General features: G+C 36.2%; 1 protein-coding gene across 1 annotated transcript in view; it reads left to right on the top strand.

Moving 5' to 3' along the window:
• The first annotated feature begins 559 nt into the window (after positions 1-559).
• LOC131430594 (protein rolling stone-like) overlaps positions 560-23,861 on the top strand; it is a 115,297-nt gene continuing 91,995 nt past the window's right edge. Inside the window, exon 1 of the mRNA XM_058595678.1 lies at positions 560-1,267. The gene's annotated coding sequence lies outside the window, so the exon portion shown is untranslated. The remainder of the gene's footprint in view (positions 1,268-23,861) is intronic.

The raw sequence follows: 23,861 nt of genomic DNA, 5'->3' as shown, positions 1-23,861 counted from the left end.
ATAGCTACAATTATTTATTAATATTATAAATGTTACTTGGGTTATCCGCTATATTTATGTATTGCATGCTCGAAGCAGTTTTTTTTTCTATCATTTTTTATTCAGCAGGCGATGTGATGTATTGTTTAAGCACTATAGCTGGTTGCAAGTTGCACGAAGATTACGACAGAATTTTGTTGGTCGTTAGTGGAAATCATGTTGATTTCAAACACGTGTTGAGAGCTGTTAGTAGGAACTTTCCTCCAGTCTTTCGCGGATTCAGCACAAAAGCTAAGCGTGTGTTATCGTACTATCTTCCAAGCTTGCAACCAACAAGTGAAACAATTCGATGCAACCTTAAACAAACAAGTCCAACGGAGTCAGATCGCTAAAAAGCTCCGCTGCTCACAAGCTTTGACTGAATGCAAGTGGTCACGTCTCACTTGCTACAATCAGCGCCCACACACCCACCGTGACTGGAGAGCATCGGTGCTACTGCAGCGTGACCCGATTGTTTGGGACACCACTCACTGAACTAAGGTGGATAGAAGCCTTCTACCGGCCAAGCGCGTATGGCTTCCGTTAGTTCTCGCTCATCGCTCTACGCGTTCGGTTCGGTTGCGGATTTGCGCTTCTTGCGATATATCTTGCGAAAGTTGGGATTGCTTGGGCTAGTCTTTCGCCGCACAGAGCTTAGCCGAGCACGTGAAAATTCAAAGCAACACTGAAAGCCACCTTCTCTTTGAATTGAGAGTTTTTAAATTGGTTTACACTGCCGGGCGGTTGTAATCTGTTTTGTTGTTATTTCTAATTTCGCATGGTTGTTTTGTGTACGGTTGCCGAGAATACTTTTTTCATGGTTTGTTTTAGTTAAATATCATTTCCGTGCCAATCGTTTCTTGGTGACAACAAGTATCTAGTAGTAAGCTGCTGTGTTTCAAATGTGTAAGCTTTTCGGTAATTGTTACAAGTGCGCAGAAACTATTCGTCGTTTGGCAAGGCTAGTTTGTTGAATTGTTTGTATTCTGAATATATGCTGCAGAAGTGTTCGAGTGTCACCGAATAGTTTCGTTCTGCAGTCAAGTCATTATTTGCGATCCTGCGGTTTTTCTACGACCTGGAATGGTCGGTCATTGTTATCATAGCGTACGTGTCATCCGTTGAGTCAGTTCGACAGTGTTCAAAGTTATCTCGCACTACAACGCTTCGAGAATGTATTTGCTTTAGTTCGTGAGCTGATATCGTTCTACTTAAAACATCCGTCTAATCTACGGAAAGGTGTTTCAAGGTAATGTAAACTATCGTTAGTGAAAAAAAACTAGGTTGTTTTAGAACTTGCTATGGTCCGTGTTTCTTGGCACCATTGTTTTTAGGGTAGATTGATTTGTTTCAGAAGAATGGCAGTCAATGTGGGATTATGAAAACTTCATACTGTCGTGGTCGTAATTACAATGAAAACAATTCAACAATAAATACAAAAAGGTTTTTTTATGCGTCACGATTGTTATGTTTGAGTTCCAAAACAGGAAACGTTTTTTAAGTCAATAGAACTGCAACAGTTTTGTTTGTAGATTGAAAAAGTCACAACAAGAATTCATACTTGTAGAAGACACAATTAATTACACACGAACATATTTTTGTTCATTTCAAACATTTGTTGTGAAACTAAGTTCTGTTCGTCCTACAAGTAAGTTTTAAGATTTTCTCTCCAAAATCATGGTATTATTGTAGATAATAAATACAACTTTTTTCTATTTTTCACAAAAATACCAGATGCCAGTTTTCAATTCTCCGTCAGTTGTCAATTTGTCGAAACAACTCGAAATCTCAGTGTGCTATATCTAGGCAATATTGCGGTTGAGGTAGGGCTTTTCATTTCAGCGTTAGGATTTAGTTTCATGGCTTGAAAATTGAAGCAACGAATATGAACATAAGAGTGTGTACCCCCATTCGTTTGTCGGATAAAATTCACAGAGAAACCCTAGTCTCCTTGCTGCTTCGTTCGTTCATGAATTTATTAACATTTGCGCCAGCTGATGACTATGCTTCATAAGATCAGCATTTGGTGAATTGTTCACATGTTGAAGTTGACCATGAGAAAATTAAACTCATAACATTTAGTTTCGACGAATAGTAATTTTGAAAACACTATTTTTTTTTTGAGTTTCTAGTGTATAAACACTAGGGTGCCAATCTCGGTAAAGTGGAAGTCGCCAATTTGGATTTCATAGTGACTTGAAATATGTTATCAATGTTTGAAACTATCTCGTTAGACCCATTCCATGACTAGAGATTTGAAACAGTATTGACAATAATGATCATCATCCACTCATCAAGCTGGTTGAAGTGCTCTGAACAATACGTTCAAACATCCAATTTATCGCAAGTACTTATTATCAATATAAAAATACTTTTACTATGTTTGTTCGAGTTCAATGTTTCCAAACCTACTGGTTGTTAGATCTCGATGATCAGGCTTTCAAACCCCCGCCGAAACCTAAGAAATTATTAGGAGAGACAGGGGTTAGACCGGACACGTGGTTAAACCGGACAGCTTAAATATCTTATGCTATTATTTCGATGCATGGATTGACTTTGTAAACATGCTTGGAAATGACGCAGTACAGATAATTTAGGTAAAAACCCAGTTTTAATGGATGTTTTATTTTCATTGTCTAAAAAGTGTCCAATTTAGTCCCGGTTTCTCCTATATTATGAAAACACCCCCCGAAATTGAGGATTACTTTCCCTTTCAGTTATGACGAAATATTTCTGTATTTTCCGATAGTTTTCTCAATGTAGATTAAAAGATGATTTTATGAGTTGTTATTCTCTGAAAATAGTTAGAGATGGTTTGCTAGAAGTACCGCAACAATCGGAAGAGAAAGTTAACAAAAAGAATCCTCATTTGCACTTAGACGTCAGAACCTAATCTAACGCTCATCGAGAAATAATATAAATTTATCTTCAAATCACCTAATTAGAAGCGTTTAAAATTACGGTAATTCTGATACTACTCTGTAAGTACTGCGTTTTCTGAAACCTCATCGCTCACCGAATTGCAGTGCAGTGAACACCCACACAAACGAACACACATTTTGTATAACCGCATACAGTTAAATGAATGGAAAGCTGATAGGTATTCAATATACTCTAACGAATACGCAAAAGTGAGTATCCAGCAAGCGAATGGACATAATCAACTTTTGTCATTCACTCATTACACAAGCTACGTGTTTCCGTTACAGGCAACCACTGAGCGACTGAAGACTGAAATGGTAAAATGGCATATATTCATAGATTCCTCTTTCTACCAAACTTCATACTACGCGGAATGATGTGGTATTTTTTTATGCATGACGCGATGCCTCCCTGTTCTGAACGAAGCGGATCTTCTACTATATGAAATTCTAGGTGTCGATGTCGATGTCGATCAAAACCGTCGGCCGTGCACGAAAAATCAAGAGGATGGCATCATTTTGGATCGCTGTGATTGGTTCGTGAAAACATAGATCGATTCTAACCAATTTTTCAATAGTATGCTATTGAAATAGTGAAACGACGTTGCCATAAATGTTTAAGTTAAATGTTCCCGAATCGATTGATTGTTAAATTATATCAAATCATCAACTAATTACTGAGTTATTATCGTATAAAATAATGCCAGAAAAAGGTTACGCGGCTATTTTCATTTTTTTCATTGACACCCGGTCCTGTATAGTGAAGAGTAGGACATTTTTAATGCCAAAAATTCAATTTCTACACGGAACCACCCGCGATCCCATTTCAACCAGAATATTAGTTGATTTTCTGAATTCGATTGGTTAAAATTTGGTACAACTAATCGATTGTTGTTTTAACTAAACTGTCATTTTTGTTTTTCGATTAGCAGAAACGATGGTTGAAACAACTAATTCAACTGTTTGAAAAAAAATGCTGTCAATTAGTGAGGACACATACCTTTCAATTTCAACAAATATTTTAGTTGAAATAACTGTTATTGAAACAAAATTCTGTTAGTTGAAAAAAAAATCGGTTTTATTTGTTTGTTTGTTTTGAGATCAGTAAAGATCTAAATTCTAAAAAAAATACTTCTGATTCGATCGGAAATGATTGATGTAGAAAAACGTTTTTAATCAGCAAAAGTGCCCGGAGGGGCGAGTAAATTAGCGAAATTATTAAATTTACCTAAAATGATGCCTTCAAACGGTTGAACTAAAGTTATGCACTGATAATTTTAGTCAATTTATATGAGCTTGGGTGCATCAACCGCTGGGAATTGGAATATTGCGACGGCGCCATTCAAACGCGCCATTCAATCGCAGCGCGTTCTGTGCGTTTGAAACCCTTCGCTCCTGTTACTTTTATAAATTAAATTCATGTCAAAAAGCGTTTTATTGCTAATGCATGAACATCATCATCGGTATCAAACAGCTGGGAGTAAAACAGTCTGCTTTAAGTAAATAATGATCGAATTTGAAGCATAAAATTTTTGCGCATACCTGAAAGATTACGAGATGATCATTCATTAACATTTTCTAATTCGTCACCAAATCTTTTACATCTTAAACAAGATTAACTTTATCACAACACCGCTGTTAGATAAACACTTGTTATCATAAATTTCTCAAATCGAATGAACACAATTTCACCAAACGCTTTAACCATCGATGTTGTTTTCATTGACATTTTGAAGCGACGCGAACAGATTTCAACTTAAAAAGTTGTTGATTTTGCATTGCGATTATTGTTTTGCTTTCAACTGTCTCCGGCATTTGACAGCATTCAAAACAACATATTTTTCAACTACTTGAATATATGCAAATCAAAAACCATTTTGGTTGAATCAAAAAGAAATTAGTTAAATCAACTATCGCAAAAATCAAAAACTGCGATATCGCAATTTTATGATCGAAGGGTTTTCCGTGTAGAATCTCAAAAGTCACAGAGTCGATATTTAACAAAAATTCGGACAGACATTAGATCTCGACGTTTCAGACGATTCTAAGACATTTGGAACCAAAAAAAAAAATTGCGGAGATTTCATGGTGATTTTTCAAGATTGAAAATTTACAAAGTTTCACCGCCGGGCGGCACCACTTACCAATATCGGATTCTGCTTAAATTTTTTCATAGCGACTTTTTTTTGAGGTGCTTGAACTTTTGAGCGCTACCGCTTTACGAAATTAGAGATGACCCCAAAATATTGGCACCCTAATATACACAGTGCAAACTCGAATGTAATAAATTCATCGTTTCAAAAGAAGCAAAATTTATGCTATTCGTGGTTTGCGACCTTTAAGAATTTTCACACTTAGATTTTCTCCCGAATCTCAGCATAATCTACTGAGATTTGAACAGCCTAAAACTGCCGAACTTCCCAGTATTTTTGATCTGACAGATAATTTGCATTTACTGAGATTTTCGATTTCATGCAAATGATAGATTACCGAGATTTTCGTCGAGGGAAGGACTGAAATTATCAGTTTTCACACATATGAGTTGTTGTTCAACTACACAGTTAAAATTTACTTTTGTTCTCGGTGAAAAAAGATGCCGGGAACGAATGACAAAGCAATATTTTACTGAAATTTCGGCAAAAATAGTTTTTTACAAAATAGTCGGGTATTATTTCCAATTTAGTTCGGTAATTCAGAACATTATACTGATTTTCGGTTTAGTAAATTACCGTGTTAACCAGCAATTGGTCGTTTTACCGAAATTAGCGAATAATTAATTACACGGGAGCGAGTAATGTCATTTTCAATGATTAGTACATTTCAAATTTGTATGGAGATTTTATCATCACTGCCAGGGTTGCCTAGAAGGGAGGGGGAATGGAAGGAATCCCACCGGGCCCGGACTTTTTCATGGGCCCGGAAATTCGGTGATTCAAAATTGTTTTCTTCATTCTTCATTACAAATCAAACTATCAAAAATCGAAACAAATTTGACTTGCGAATTATTGTCGTGAATACGACTTACTTCACTATGGGGCGCCTTTTCAAAATTGGCCATATGGAAGAATGGGCAGAACTTAATCGTGAATATCTCGACTTGTATTAATGGTAGCAACATAATTCTTTCACTATTTCATCAAAAATATGATCAGGAATTTAGGATAATATTTTGAACAGTGTGAGATAACCACAAACAACTCAAAATTTAAGTTTTCTGAAAATTTTAAAACAACGCGGAAAACTCTTTACTTTTGCTTGGGTTTTTCGCGCATGGACGACGATTTTGAGGTAGTCAGGCACATATCTTCAATTGAACGTTATAAAAGGGAAACCGTGGTCGAAAATCGATGGAAGCAGGCGTCGGGGCGAGAAGACGTATCCAAACAGCGGCATCGGAAAGCGCACCTTCTGCGTGGTTAAAACCTCAAACGTTCAGGTCGTAGTTCTCATTTGCCTTCCGGTTGTCAAGGCGAGAAGACGCATTAAACCAGTTCCGCATCATTTGTCACTGCGAGCGGATGTGTTGCGGTTCGTACGCAAAGCTAGTTTCAACTAAAACAAGAACGATTGCATCATGCAACAGAGCTGCTGGTCGTTTGCATTTGAGAGAAAGAAAACGAAAAGTGGACAACATTATATAAAATCAGCCGTTCTAATTGCTCTAAATGTTATCTAAAGAACTATCAAGATTACTTCTTTGCAAATCGAAGGTAAAAATCATCAGTTTAGTGAAAATCCAAAATAATTTGATTTCCTTCGTGCACTTTTCGCTATGCGAAGATTGTTCGAGAAAAAAATTCCGAACTGTGCTAAATATCGTAGAGAATTTCACAAATTGGTCCTTCTGAAAGGCAGAGATGAATCTTGTACAGCATCTTGATAGTTTCTTTCAATGACTTAAGCAAATCCAAAATGAAATAATCGACGTCAAAAATCGTTCAAAATTCTAGTAGTGGAAAGGGGGAAAGTTACACAATTCTCACAATTCGGAAGTATAAAGAAATCGTGTCAGTTTTATTCGTATTCACGACATTCAGTTATGTCTCTGACATTACACACCCGTACTTTTTTGTTAAAATAATGTATTTAAAAATCTCTAGATTCGATGATATTCCCATGCTCACAATTTCATTTAATTCTCATGATTAGAGGCCCGTAATACTGCAGACGGCCCTGGTTACTTTTCAGTAATGACACTTCTAATAATCGTACAAGAGCCCCTAATGATATCAACTTACCGGAATCACGGTAAACAGTTTTTAAACAACCGAAAGTAAGTCATTCATCAAAGTAGTCATTTTTCTTCAGTGCAAAACAGAGCGATATGAATAAATGCGTGTGCTCATGTGTGGAATCGGCAGCAACTAGAAATTCATTACAAATATAGCGAAACAATAAATCTTCTGGGCTATCCCCTGGAGTTGCTTTTCTAGACATAGAAAAAGCATTCGACAGTGTTTGGCACAAAGATAAAATCTCGGTAAATGCAATTGAGAATTTCAGTCGTTTCATGTTTACCGAACACTCGGCTGTTTAAATTTTGGAATAGTTTTGATGAGATTCGGGAAAAAAATCTAAGTGTCAATAATTTTTGTTACCACAAAAATTACTAAAGAATTATACGAGTTTTATAATTTTATTAGACATTGATTTTTGAATAAAACAGTTTTTCTGATAAATTTTTTCGTACCGGTTTCCAATAAAGTCGTCAACATAACAGCTTAAACTTCTTGCATGAAGTAGAAGCACACTCTATTTTCGATTACTACTTACATACTGAAGAGTGTGTCACAAATGTTTACGATAGTCGAAACAAAAGAGGTTGCTGTCAGAGTGAGCGCGAAACGCGAAGCGTCAAGTCGCGCGTGCTAGCTAGTTACATATGATCGAAGCAAACATGTCAACATTGCAAATAATAGTGCATCACATCAAAACGCTTCGCATCGCGTTCACTCTGACATTAACCTAATAAATTATGTTTTTTTATATCGATAATTTCTGTTTTTGTGAACTACCCGAATCAATATGAATAAATTGGGATCAAAATAAGCCCAAATTTGTGTCAGAAATTATCTTAATAAAAAAGGTGCATTTAGAATAGGTTTTTCGATCATTAAAAATGCTTCTACGCAATTTAAGTCAAATCAATATATACAACAATTAAATTAAAATCCACATTATTATTGGAACCTATAAAATCTTGATGAGAAACATTCAATTTTTGGGTTTGATAACATCATGATTTGTTGTCTTGAACATACTGGATCCTTACAGTAGTCCCGTTATCTTTCGATTCAAAACAGCTCGTTGGCTCGAAAGGGGTGCGGATGCATTCAATATTTGCTTCCAGCGAACTGTAATTGTAAAGGAAACCGAACAAAACGAAAAGAAAGTGTTGTTTTGATACTGCGCCACTTTTCATACAAGGAACCAGTTTTGAAATCGAGAATATGGCCTTCAGAAAGACCGGATTCCTGTTCTTGATGTCCGTATTTCGGCAATCGATTAATAATCATTGACGGTATCCTTTGCGAACATTTTAGCTTCACTCTTTATTGAAGCTGTTATTTTTGTTTACAAATGTTCGTGTTTCAGAGCAGATCAATTTTGCATATTCTTTAGTCAATTCTAACAGTGGTGGAGCCATTGATTTCCATAATTATAACATTCAATCAGGTTCGGTCGAATACTGAAACTACGTCGCATAACCCGTGAATCGTAAATAGTTCAGCTAAGTATTTGAGTTTAAAACCGTGAAAATTTTTTTCAATATCTTCAGACAGGGTTGCAAAAGTCGGTAAATCCGAAAAATGTCTGCGGGCTTTTGTTTCAATATAAAGTGTAGTAATTTTCACTTGTGCCGCACTAGGACAGGACCTGACAATTGTTAATCCACTTTTAGGACCAATTTCGGACCAGCTCGTGATTGGTTGAAATTGACATAAGCAAGTACAAGTTGTTGAAATCAAGATTACTGCAAGGTGGTAGAAAAAGTGTTGTCAGTATCGTCGGTAACAATGTAGATTGATATTGGATATTTTATTTTTCGGGTCATCTTTTCAAAATTATTAATTTCAATAGGATTTAAATTCAATTTGTTTTTAAATCCTATCAATGCGGAAAGTATACGAGTACATTTAACAATCACTGGATGATACAAGGAGAAAGCCTGAAATCACGAAGTGTGATATGGACGAGAATATTGATTATGTTGGTTGAGAATAGCACCGAATCTTTCGATACATCTGTATGTTATTATTTTTCTCAAATAGAATATGTTGAATATTTTAGTTAATGAAGCTGCAAAAATTAATTACCCAAAATTGAGTGTTTTAGAAAAATTTTATTAAGCAGTTTCAACTAAACGTTTTCTTCAAAACAAACATCTAATCAAAATGAATCCAGAGCTATATAACATTTGTCTAAGTGTTTTCAAATGATAAATAATTGCATGTTATAAGAGGAGAAAGTTTTCAGAATGAATAATTATCTCTACTGGCAACAGTGATCGCGAGGCATTTATAATTTACAGCAGGGAGAAACCGGAATAAGAAGAGAAATATTTTTCTGGAAAAAAAAACCAGTTGTCTGGTCCTGTCCTATGTGCCGCAAAGATAGCGAAATTGTCATTCGCATCGATTCAACCCCTTCGAGACCACGAACCAGAAAAAATATTGTTTTAAATTGGCTGTTAAATGACAATTGTTTCTATAACCAGAATAATTATACAATAATACTTTGTATTAATTGACGACTTTGTCTTTGAAACCTCGTGCTTCACTCGAAACATGATCAATATTAATCATAAAAATAAGTTACTAAAAAAATGTAAATCGTCTATTCTAAAAATTCAGTCGTCTTTGACAGATACATACTAGTTAATGATTTTATTGAACAAACAAATAATTCTTGTTGTTAGAGAATATTACCTTTTAAATCTGTGATTGCCTTTAATCCACTAGACAATTTATTCCCTATTCGTTCTAATCCTCGATATAAAAATGCTGTAAACTTCAGTACAACAGACAGCGAATGGGTTAAAACAACTGTCCAACTCCTGGGCAGAGATGTCAGGTAAAATTTTCACGTTTGCATACTAGAAATCCTCCAAAGCAAGTGTTAAGTTTCAAAATTCATTTAAAAATTCTGTAAAAAGTCTGCATAAAAAATCGGTAAATTTAACATGTAAATCTGCAACCTGGCACCTGTGATTCTCACGCTCATTATTTCGCTATTCTGCGGCGATTCCATCGCATTCAATGCCACGCTGAAAACCACAATATGAAACACAAAAATATATTTGGCGAACAAAAAAACGTGCTTAATCCACCTCGCGGATAGATGATACCTTATTTCTTTATTCCGCATGTATAGCGGTTTTCAACTGGACATAGAATGCGACATAATAGCGAAATAATGAGCGTCAGAACCACAGATGCCAGGTTTGCAGATTTGTATGTAAATTTGCAATTTCGTTTGTTAGCAGACTTGCAATTAATCAGACTTTTTTGCAGATTTTCGAAGTTTTTATATACAATCGTCCGATTTAATGACTATTGCTATTACTGTAGGGTTTTTGTTTAGTTTTTCTCGTCATAATTTTAAATTTTGAGCTCGCATAGGAGCATATCTAGTACGCAGAGGCCCAAAATTTTACCTGGCATCTCTGCCAAAATATTGGACAGTTGTTTTAACCCCTTAGCTGTCTGTTGTATTGAAATTAACTAGCATTGGAGCCAAAAAAAATTAATCTGGTGGATTGAGGTCAATTGCAGTTTCAACTGGTAATATTACTTAGCAACAAGTGTTATTTCTTTGTTTATTTAAAGCATCAATAAATATATATCTTTCAAAGACGACCAAGTTTTTAGAGTGGACGATTTACAATTTTTGTAATACTTTATTTTTATAGTTAAAATCGACAATGTTTCGAATAAAGCATGAGGTTTTGAAGACCAAGGCGTCGATTAATATAAAATATGAATGAAAAGGAAACATATTAGGCACAAAATAACAATTATGTCAAATAAACAGCAAATGTTTAAAAAATCCGTGCAAGTTGTAGCAGATGGCAGATCATATATGCATTCTCAAAATGAATTCATTAAATTCATTAACATTGAAGTTTACTTAATAATTATTCTGCTAATAGAAATTGGTCATCGTAACGGTCAATTTAAAAAATATATTTTTCTGGCTCGTGGTCTAGAAGGGGTTGAATCGATGCGAATGGCAATTTCGCTATCTTTGCGACATTTTGTCGCTATCTTATCGCATCGCAATCTTTTCTAACCGACAGTGAAAATTACAATATTTTTTCATGAATATTCTTCGGTGTTTTAGTTCTCATGACATTTTTTCAATGACCGTCGTTTTAAGTGGCAGTTTGAGATTTTATCGACCCTGTAATGTTGGAACTGCAATTCGGATCGAAATTGCAGTGACACTTTTTCGAGAGAATGCGCCGGTTTTAAAGAGGATTGATCTCTCTCTCTCTCTCTCTCTCTCTCTCTGAGTAATCGATGTGAGTTTTGTTTAGGAGTTTTCGACCGCTAATTCAGGAACCTGAAACTGAGAACTTAAGCTGCAAAAGTATGTTTGCATGTCCATCAAATAATAATAAAACCTACAAATAGACATGGTTTTGAGGGAAGTTAGACAGATTATTTCCGTTATTCAAGAGTCAAAACAAGGGAACCATCTCGGACTACTCCTATTCATGCTGTTCGTGACTGATCTTCACAGTAAATTATCGTCATTTGAACTAATGTATACCGACGATCTTAGAATATATCGCATCATCACAAGCCTAGGGGATTGCTGTGCTTCGAAATGGCATGACAATGAATGTGAAGAAATGTATTGCATAGGCACACTGACCGACTTAATTTGAAAGTTCTGTCTGTTAAAAACGTGGTCATCATTCTCGATCGCAAACTCCGCTGATCCGAACAATTTGATGTTGTTACTGTGAAAGCCTATGCAGTTTTGGGGCTCATCAAACGCAACATTTAAGACTTTCACGATTTGTATAGTCTCGAGAAAGTTTACATCAAATTTTTCTTGAATACAATTTGGAGCATTTTGTATACATTTGAAGCATGGAACAGGAAACCGCATTCGGACGAAACTGAAAAAAATCTATGAAAACATAAGATCTTTTGTTTGTGTAAATTGGTTTATTTTTTTGACTACTATTTCCACTATTTCTATCACTAATCGAAAACAGGTATAGTCAACAAGACAACCAACTCACTGTTAGTTGACAATTTGAAATTTTGAACACCTGGGATCGGAAATTGGATGTTAGTAAAACTAAATTGGATCATATGGGATTTTAAAATCCTTAATTTGGATATTAGTTTGTGAAAAATGGTGAATATTTTTGTAAACCTCACTTAGTTGCTAGAAATATAAGGTATTCGTAAAGAAGTACAAATTTTTCGTAAAACCCGATCAATTTTCCCTTACACTTTCCTTGTTCGGACCACTTGCTACACTCCATCACCCTCAAAATAACCTTTCAATCTATTTTGATTTTACTTCCCTTTTGTTAGTCAACTTACTACAGATCTCCTACATGATTACCCTGAGTAGTGTAATAAGTATCTGTGCCTTTTGTGCCAAACGTGGTGGCGATTCGTTTAGTTGTTTCGTAGTCATGCTGATACTCAAATACACTGTCGTTCATAGGCAGATAAAGATTAAGATATCAGATCTTTTGAAATTATTTAAAGAAAATTGTGTTGCATTCAAATTAACAACAGCAATACTATCTACTATGACCTTGAAATTCTTGCCACTTGTTTTACAAAAAAATGGGAGATGAAAATTTATTTTCAGAAAACCCTCCTTCTAGTCTAAATGTCGATTCTCTTCAAATTATATAAATTTCGTGATTGATCCCCTCGCCCCATGTTAAGGACACTTGCTACACACACCCCTGAAAGTGTCCTAATGATCATCTCTGAAGAGCAAGAAATTCATGTGCCAAGTTTGATAGCAATCCGTTTAGCAGTTTCGTAGAAACATCGTTACAAACATTAAAGCCCTCCCTTTGGTACTAAATCCACCCCACACGAATACCTTTAGAATCATATCTGAAGTGCGCGAAAAGTATCTATGGCCTTCAAAAACTATCGATTCTCGTCAAATTAAATAAATTTTTTCATGACTCCTGTTAAGGAAACTTGCTACGCTCCCTTCCCCATAAAAATACCCTAACAACTATCTTTGAAGAGCCAAAAGCATCTGTGCCAAGTGTGATAGCAATCCGTTCAGTAGTTTCGGAGTTATGCCGTTACATCCCCCTTTTAAAGGCACTTGCTACATCCACTCCCATATAATCAAATCTAAGGTATGGAAAATGTTTGCATGGGCATAAAAAAATGTCGATTCTTGTCAAATTTTATGAATTTTTTCATGAAAACCGAATACGTACAATTTAGAACGTTCGACTAAAGAAGTGCTAATAATACCACCCATAAACACTTTCACTGCAAATAAAATTTGAGAATAAGTTTTTTTTAATTCCGAAGTTTCGATGTGTAGTAAACACTAACGATCTTAATAGTCATTTTTTTAATTAAACTGAGTGGGAAGACATGGGTATTGGATGAAGATCTATGCACGCAGAGACAGAATTAAAGGGGAAGAAATCATAGAGATGGATATGGATCAAATTAGAAAAGGTATTACTATGTGTCATGCTGAAGAAACTCATTTTATCGGTGTAAATCATAATACTACTAGATTTATAGTATTCAAATGGGTATAAGATACTGTACTGCTCGATATGATGAAGAGTTGAAGAGATTAGTAAATCCGACTATTTCTTCAACGCTACGAAATTCTCGATAATATCAATGACGATGCTGATATCATACACCACAACTGAGCGGAAGAGACATTGTCGTGTAATTCACATCAGAGCTGAAGATCTGAAGAATAATTAATCATTTTATGGAACGACAGTCAATGATCTCGTGAATTATTGAGTGAATGATTTTAGTTAACTTTTAAACTTTAAATTAGCTCTAATAATCGTTTTCTTACAGACAACCTGTTCCCTTTTTAAAATTTTTCTCAAAAAACAAATGAGAGTGCCTTTTAAACTCTCATCAGAAACCGTGTTAATTGCGAAAACCGCGTAAATAAAAACCGTGTTAATTCCGGAATCCGTGCAAAAAAAGCCGTGTATGAAAAAACCTTGCGGAAAAATACCGTGTAAAAATAGATCTTAGTGTACTACTAATATTAATTCGAATAAATAAATATAAAAAAATATATGAAAAAAACCTAGGAAAATTTTGTTATGCCTGTTGTCTGATTATACAACTTTTTTCAAAAATTTCTCGAATCTGGCAACCAACAATTTTTCCCTAATTTTCTGAGTTATGAAGGCCTCATTAAGTGTTAATTTCCGAATTTATGCACATAAACATGATTTGAGAAATTCCAATTCAGTTCAACATCGCTATTAACAGCCATTGAGACGGTTCGGAATCTGTCAGCAATGTGTCAGCAAGTAAAGACTGTCCCAGAATATATGGACCCACTTTGATTTCGATGTAAATAATTCACAAGTGTTAGATATTCAAATTTTATTCAATATACTGATAATATTAGACTACAACAACAGAATATTATTCTCAACATTTGCTACTTAGCCATTGTAGACTAGCTGGCGCACCTTCTTGCGAACGTTCCTCATTAAATTCCGTACAGACTTCTTGGCGACAAGTTTTGACACTTTTTTCCAATCTTTTTCGAACTGTTGAATGGTTTCGGCTGCCGAGACATGTTTCCTAAGATATGCTTTCGTTAATGCCCTAAATTCCTCAATTGGTCGAAGTTGTGGGCAATTTGGTGGATTCATGTATTTTGGGACGAAAGTGACATTTTTGGTAGTATACCATTCTACCGTTGATTTCGAGTAGTGCCAAGAAGCAAGATCTAGCCAGAAGACAACAGGATCCTTGTGGCTTCGAATCATGGGTAGAAGTCGTTTTTGTAAACATTCCTTGATGTATATTTCTCAGTTCATTGAAGCAGTGGTGATGAAAGGTTTCGAAATCTTACCGCAGCTACAAATTGCTTGCCAGACCATAGCTTTTTTACCAAATTTTTCGACTTCAATCGATGTCTCGGACTGGTTTAACACTTGACCTTCTCGCACCGTATAATATTGTGGTCCTGGCAAGGATTTGTAATCGAGTTTCACGTAGGTTTCGTCGTCCATGATTATCCAGTTCAATTTTCCAGCAAGAATCGTATTGTACAGCTTTCGAACCCTCGGCCTGATCGATGCTTCTTGTTTCGGACGGATCAGGGTCATTTCGCCGAATCCTGAAATCGTCTTAATATCGTAATTAGAATTAATTTAAATTAAAAACAAACGAAAGATGATAGCGTTACCGCCCGTTTTGTTGACCTACCGTTGTACTTCTTGAATAATGATTGATTGTTGTACTCTTGAATAAAGATTGATTCATGAACCTCAGAAAGTAGTTCCCAAGAAAACTTGTTGACTATTAGCTAGTGATGTGATGTGATGTGAAGTGAAGCCACCATCAGTTCAAGGACTTGCCAGTGGATGCGGGTAGACTTACAGTAGCTCCGATATAACTCATCCATTCACCTTCTTACTATAGCTGTTATCGAAAAGCGAACAAAAAGGGTTGGGAGGATATGTAAGTAGAGTCACTTACTCGTATTCCACGGGAATAAAAGATGCTCTTCCAACCATAATATCCAGTGCATGGATGAAGCATATCGCTATACATGCTTGAACCCGCCTGATGGTTTGTTTGAGAAGGGCGCGTCAGACTTATTTCAAACCTTCAGAAGGAAACAAGTTTCCTTCAAGTGACTTGGGCTGGCTATCCACAATCCCTCGTCCAGTCATCAATTCGTCCGATGCCCTGATGCTCCCTCCCCTTTACGCTCCCGTGCAAAATGGTTTATATTGATACATATTGAAACATAGTGTAATGAAATTAATATAACATAAAATGATATAATAGATTACAAAATAATATAATATAACATAATATAATATAATATAATATAATTTAATTTATTATAATATAATACAATGTCATACAGTATAATATGATATATTATAAAACAATATATAAAATAACAGTTAATGTAGAGTGACAGTTATGCTCTTCTATCTTCGCAATACTGCAGGAAGTAGAATATTTCTCTTCTAATAACAATGATAATATCCACATCTATAAAAATAATATATGTTATTATTATTGATGACAAATTAATAATAATAACAATAAATATAATAATGAAAATAATAATAAAAAACAATATAATACAGTACAATGAAATATATAATAATTAATAGAATGAATAAAATGATATGTTGCGATATGCTATTATATTACTTGAATTTATATGTCACTTCTCATCCTCTCATTCTGCCATCAACGCATTCCATCGATCAATTGTCACACGTGTAAGCACGAAACAGGAACCAGTGAAGACCAAGCTTACCTTGTGACGATCTTGATATTTAGTTAAAAGATTACATTAAAAATGATAACTTATAAGGAAAACAAATTTATATTTTGCGCAGAGGTACGTAGTACTACTCATAATAAACCCTATAATATAATATAATATGATATAATGCAATGCAGTATAATAGCATACAACATATTATATAATAACATAAAAGACAAAAAAAAAAACATGTAAGACGATAATATATGAAATATTATGCTATGATACAATATAACAGTTAATGTGGCAGTGTAAATTACGCTCTTCTAATAATAATAATAATAATAATAATAATAATAATAATAATAATAATAATAATAATAATAATAATAATAATAATAATAATAATAATAATAATAATAATAATAATAATAATAATAATAATAATAATAATAGTAATAATAATAATAATAATACTACATGATGTAATAAACAACAGAATCGCTACCGCTACCGCTCGTTCGGACCTAACTAAAGCAAAGAAACCTAGTTTTGAGTAGACCGGGCAAACGAGGCGGCAAGAGGCCGCCGTTTCCGACGGCGGGTCGGCGACCGACTCAGCTGGTGTCATCTTGGCTTCGGTTATGCGGCTGCGCTACATCACTAATACAGGAGGCATAACATGCAGGAGATATGACCCTTACGTCGAAATTACCCTTTCGGCAAAATGACCCTTTCGGCGAAATGACTTTCGGCGAAATGGAATTCGGCGACGCGACTTTCGGCGAAATGTCTTTCGGTGATATGACCCGCTCCCGTTTCGGACTACGTTTTGGTTGTTTCTGCTTCTTATAGGTTCGAAGATTCAAACGTTCTTTAGCACAAAGAACATTTGACTTCGAAGTGCCCACTTTTTTGGCCACATCCCGAACTGAAACCTCCTTCTTTTGCTCGAACGCCTTCAGTATACGTTTATCCGACTGAGGGTTAGCAGAACCTGTTTTTCGACTCGTTTTCGGTTTATCCTCAAAGGTGTTATCCTCACCGAACTTCCTGATTGCATTTCGCACGGCTTTTTCACTTACTCCTTCCATTTTTGCTATCTTTCTCAGTGACAGTCCGCGTTCTGTGCACCATTTGTACACAACTTTTCGTCGTTGTTCTGCTGAAATTCCACGCATTTCTAAACAAACTAATGAAAACGAATAAACAACTGCACAAGTGGTTAGAGAAGAGTGTAAACAACAGGACGCAGCCATAAAAGTTGACAGATTCTGAACCATTGTGAAATGGAAGCGGTTTTCGATTGCGTCCATACTTTTTGGGACAGTCTTTAGAAAAGTATTTATTAGGGAAGCCATCGTACAGATTATAATCTATACCTAGTTTTTATTTTTTGCAAGTTCAATCGATTCTTACAAATGATCCGGGGCGGTCTCCAATTCTAATGCTAGTGCTAATACTTTAACAATTTTTTGAGTGAACAAAAGTACGTCTACACACATCAGCATTTAAAAATTGGTTGGTACAGAAAGATGCACAGAAAAAGTATGCTTTGAATCTTTGCTCGGAGTGTGACATTTTCCTACCCCTTCAGCCTTCAGTTACATTCCGCTGTGGAAGACCTTCAAGGTCAAGACCGACCGTGTTTTGACCACACTTCACAGCCCATCTTTATCGTACATGATGGTGATGTCATGCATGGCTATTACTAGCTACCTTGTGTCACTGGCAATCTGTCAAAATTGACACTTGAGCATATGACAACTGGTTTGCGCGACCAGGGTCTTTCACTCTGAACCATAACCATGCCAATTTGAAAGAAAACAAAATAAGTACAACACAACTAAGTAAGTTCGTAACGCATGGTTAGCCGAACGCTGAAAATCCTGTGCGAAATCTCTCGAAACGGAAAATTAAACTCTGCATTGGAAAGTACTACCGAAAGCTCGTATGTGAAACACTAGTGCAAGATGTACTTCAGCTCACTTTACAATTTTTGGACATGCTAACCTTGAATCGAATTAAAAACACGATTTTCTGTTACACTTGTATTTTGCAGCGTTAATCACGAAATTATCGATCATTTTGCTGTGGATAAATATGTTTGAAAGTGCACAGATAAAATCCTATCATAAGCGCTAACTGCATTATCTATGGCCATTATAAATCTAAACGTAGGGTGAATGACCACACTGTTCCGAATAAGATGAGAAAAGCACACCTGCTCACCATGCACCACCACGACACCACGGCACAGTTTCAAGCCGCGTGCGTGTGTGTGTGTGCTCGGGCTTCGTGGGCTCGATTAGTTCGTTCATACCTTCCAAATTACTATTAATGCTTCATTTTGTACACCCTGCACATCACGTCAGCTTAGTGTGCTTCATAATTTAATGTTATTACTCATGTTCCGACGTTCGAAAACGAACAACTTTCGAATTTGCGTCTCGCTTAAGGAATAAACTGCATCAAGAATCGTTTAACGTATAATTACTACTAAGCTGACACCGATAAAAGCAATTCTGGAGACCCAATTAATGAACCACACTAATGAACAGAAAAAAACGTCGAAGCAATCTGCGATCACTGCCTTTGGTTTTCATTCGCCGGCTAGTCGATTGCCTTGACAGTGAATGGTTCGTTATGTTTTTTTTTTACTTTGTTCACGAAACTTATTCCTGCACTCGTCGGATACATCACAACGGTTCACATGATTGCTAGACTGGACGTATCGCGTACGTCGGAGCTGGAAGTACCCGCGAGAGGACAAGGTCTACCAGTTCAATTATCCATATTTATTGTAACGCTTCGTGATTTTTGGGACGTGTAGAGCGCATATTCTAACCTTACACAACTGGTGTGTAGAGAATTTGTGTAAGGTGCCAGAATGGAAAACCGAGGCGACATGTGCAGGCACAACATAACTGAAAGTGTCGCCTCGTTTGGACGTATGTAATTTTGTTGTTGCTGACCTTTCCTACATTGCGCTAAAGTATGCTAAATAAATATGAACCAACAGGTTGCACGTGCACGGTGAGGTTGATTGACTTTATTGATTGAATTAGTGTAGGGCAAGTGTGGAGACATTCTGCCTCCGGGTGGGCTGTTACCGAAGCGTGCAATCATAATAAACTATTAGATCAAATCGTCAGAATCGCCACTCGATGAGTTGCATTCAATTGATCTTTGATTAAATTATAAAGTATGATCATTATGGCTTGTGAAAAAAATTGTTTGAAATCAATCAAACAATGCAACAGGGAATTCGTAACATCTCATACAATTGTTCTCCATCGTAGAATATAGGACCCGCATTCTTCATTTTTTTTATTTAATACAGTTTATTTCCGTCCTTTTTGCGTACAAGCATTACGTGTCCGGTTGAGCCGTTTTTTGCTACCCAAAATTATTTTTTACCTTGTTCTATAATTAAAAAATAGGTATAGAATTCGTTCAAACTTTAGAAAAATTTTCCGAGGCCCGGAGGGTCGAATATCATATACCAATCGATTCAGCTCGACGAACTTAGCAAATGTCCGTGTGTGTGCATGTGTGTGGGTCTGTATGTGTGTTGTCAACAAAGAGGTCGAGATCTCATAGATGGCTGGACCGATTTTGATCAAACTAATCGCAAATGAAAAGCCTCTCCGTCACCCAGAACGCTATTGAATGGTTTTGAGATCGGATGTTTACTTTTTGAGTTATACGAAGTTTTATGTCAGAATTTTCAGTTTTCGACAGTATCTGTAACACTTGACCTTGACAACAAAATATGTTTCCAGACTTAAATTGCGCACGGTAATAGCTATCCAACAAACCATAGATTATTAAAACCGTCCATTTTTAACGGAGATATCGACATTTTTGTGTAAACGACTTTTTCCCCTATTCCAGCAGTAGGAGTTTTGTGCATTGTATGACAGCCTTGGGAGCAACGTGAAACACGATTTTTTATACTGTTACATACAATTGTTTCTAAGTACCAAAACGACTGTGTACAGCATCCAGATGATGGCAGTATTTTCGAGTTGAAAGTAACTCCATAATTATATTGGTTTACACTACTTACAGCAAAAAATACTGGAAAAACATTACACTCATATACCACTCGAATCAGTTCGTCGAAATCAGCAAATGCGTGTGTGCACTCAATTTTCTCGAAGATGACTCAACCGTTTTTTACAAACTCAGATTCATATGAACAGTCGTATGCTCCCAAACCAGGTTCCTGAATTATGTTTGGATCCGACTTCTATTTCCGGAACTACAGGATATGTGAAACGAAATTAAAATAGTGTCACTCATTTTTCTCGTAGATGGCTGGACCGATCAAAGATTCAAATAAAAGTTCTTGTTTTTTAGTCAGATCCAATTTACGGTTGATTAGTGTAACAATGTCAATTTTATTATAAATTAATCAGGTTTATCGGGTTTGCTGATTTGTTTCTCAAATCTCAATCATTTTCTCAAAAAAAGGCCAAATCGAATTTCGTAAACAATAATTCAAATTGAAAGACTTAAAGCTTACTTCAGATAGAAATGGAACAAAGACAATTGCCTGTATTTCAGTTATTTATTATTGAATTCAAGATATTTTTTATACAAATGTAGCGTTTTCTTCATACCTTCAAGAAAAAATACGGATAAAATTATTCGTCACGGTTTCGAAGGAATTCTCGAATTTTTCCTGCAACACGGCTCATTAGGCGGCGCACACCTTCGTCGTCCATCGTTTTAGCTATCTTATTCCACCATCTGATTGATGTCTTTGACAACCTTTCCCTTTGCCTTGAGTCTCCTCTTCATGATTGCCCAGTGTTTCTCAATAGGGCGGAACTGGGGGCAGTTGGGTGGGTTAAGGTTTTTCGAAACAAACTGGACCCCTTTCTCTGCATACCATTCTTGAACGACTTTGCTATAATGACAGCTTGCCAAATCTGGCCAAAACATTACGGGATGGTCGTGGGATCGAATGAACGGCAAAATTCATTTCTGGAGACACTCTTTTTGGTATAGTTCCGATGTCATTGTCCTATTTGTAAAGAAAACTTTCGTTTTTTTTTTTGCCACAGCTGCAAATGCCCTGCCAAATTTTCTTGCAAATTTGTCGGCAAATTTAAAGCAAACAAAGTTAAATTGGCTGAAACATCCCCTCGAGCCGTTGCCAAGTAAAATTTTTGACCTGGGATTTGCCCGAAGTCAGGCTTGACATAGGTTTCATCGTCCATCAGAAGACGTCGAACTTTTTCAGCACCTGGTCATATAGTTTCCGAGCACGAATTTTGACCACACTATTCTGTTTTATGGTCCGATTTGGCTGTTTGCTAGCTCGATACGACTTGATTCCTTTCCGGATTCGAGTTCTCCTCACGGTACTATGGGCAGCACCGAATTTTCTGGCCAAATCACGGTCCGACAGATTAGGATTCCTCTTAATCGTCTTCAAAATCTTACCACGCAGTTTCCGGTCGACAGTTCCACTCCGACGGTTGACTTGAGGCTTCCGAATCGTCGTCAATGTTTCCTTATACCGTTTGATAACGCGCCTTACGGTATTTCTGGGCAATTCCAGCTGTTTAGCTAGTCTAGATGCAGACCACAATGGATTTTCCAAATAACTGTGCACAAGTTTTCCCCTTCTTTCGGTTTCCATGTTGATTATTTACAAAGTACGAGGTCTGTTCAAAAAGTCCCTGATAGTCACTTTTTGTAATGCTCTGTAGCACTCTCAGCGATTCTGCCTTTATCTCTTCAATCGATGAAAAACGCTGTCCTTTCATGGGTCTCTTCAACTTTGGGAACAGGAAAAAATCACACGGAGCGATATCTGGTGAATAAGGAGGTTGGGGCATGATTAAAGTCTTGTTTTTAGCCAAAAAATCACCATCAAAATTCAGCAGTTTTGGAACGAATTTTGCTGCCACTCGTTTCATGCCCAAAACATTTGAAAAAATATGATGGCATGAGCCAACTGATATGCCAACTTCATCAGCAACTTCTCTAATAGTGATTCGGCGATCATCCATAATCATTTTTTCCACTTTTCCCACATTTTCATCGATTATTGACGTGCTGGGTCGATCGGAGCGTTCGTCGTCTTCAACGTCTTCGCGGCCATCTTGGAAACGTTTATACCACTCGTAAACACTTGTTTTTTTCATAGCAGACTCACCGTAGGCTCTCTGTAACATTTCACACACTTGGTTACACTTTATTTCATTTTTCACGCAAAATTTAATACAAATTCTTTGACTCTTCAATTCTTCCATTGTTTAAACTAACAAAAATCGCCGAGCTCAAAAAAACACGTCTACACCAGCCGCTACAAGACAGAATGTAAACAATGAATACAGCTGAAAATTTCACCATACATTAGGGACATATGTACCAACACAATAAAAAAAAAATTCACCACCGGACTCTCCAGACGCGCGCAATTAAAAAATTCCGAGAACTTTTTGAACAGACCTCACAGTCGATTTGCGGAATGTCAAAAATCATACGTGAAGCTGACAAAATTCCCGACACGTGGGCGCCGAAAACTTCCAAATGCGTCCACCAGGAGCGCCACAATATGAGCAAAAGTTTGCTCCAATTCTAAATGAAGCAAGCTTTATGGTCCCATACAAAATTGGTGAATTTTACCATTTCCGGCTTCCGATTCTGGAATTACAGGGTGATGAGTTTTTTAAATTCAAACCGATATAGAAGTTAGAGTCAAAACTATTGCAATTTGTTCGTCACGTTAATATACGATCGTATGAACCGTTTTGGGTTATGCTGGTTCCTGAATACCGGCTCTGGAAGTACCGTAAATAATGACGAAAATGGAATGTTCAATCGATTGTCACACGTTTAGATTCAAACTCGATCCGATTTGCAGTTTCCACGTTACAGGTAATGAGTGATTTAAATCTCAAATTGCCGTTAAAATTAAAATAATGCCATGAGAAGTAAACACCGAAAAATATTCATGCAAAAAAACATATACGATTTGTTTAAAAAAACTTGTTTAATCCACCTAACCGTGAGGTGATAACTTTTTTTTATCAATCAGCATGTATTTTTCGCGTGAATATTCTTCGTTGTGTTTAGTTTTCGTGAAATTATTTTAATGACCGTCGTTTTAAATGAATTGTAATTAAAATTTTGGAACTGCAACATGAATAGATAGAAATTGTATGAACCTTATTCCTTTCAATCTAAACGTGTGACAATCGATTAAGCATTCCATGTATTGTAGAAGTGGGTTCCCCCTTAAAGTTTTTGTCATTATTTATGGTACTTCCAGAAACGGTATTCAGAGACCAGCATAACCTAAAATAGTTCGTATGTCCATGAGTTGATATGACAAATAAATTGGAATAGTTTTGAGCCCAACTTTGAAGATTTTTAAGTATCGTCATCTTCTATGACGGTTTGAGTTTTAAAAACTCTTAAGCCTGTAGTTTCAAAATT

The sequence above is a fragment of the Malaya genurostris genome, chromosome 2 (genome assembly GCF_030247185.1).
Source record: "Malaya genurostris strain Urasoe2022 chromosome 2, Malgen_1.1, whole genome shotgun sequence".
Taxonomy (NCBI): Eukaryota; Metazoa; Arthropoda; class Insecta; order Diptera; family Culicidae; genus Malaya; species Malaya genurostris.
This window is presented reverse-complemented; position numbering and strand designations above follow the sequence as displayed.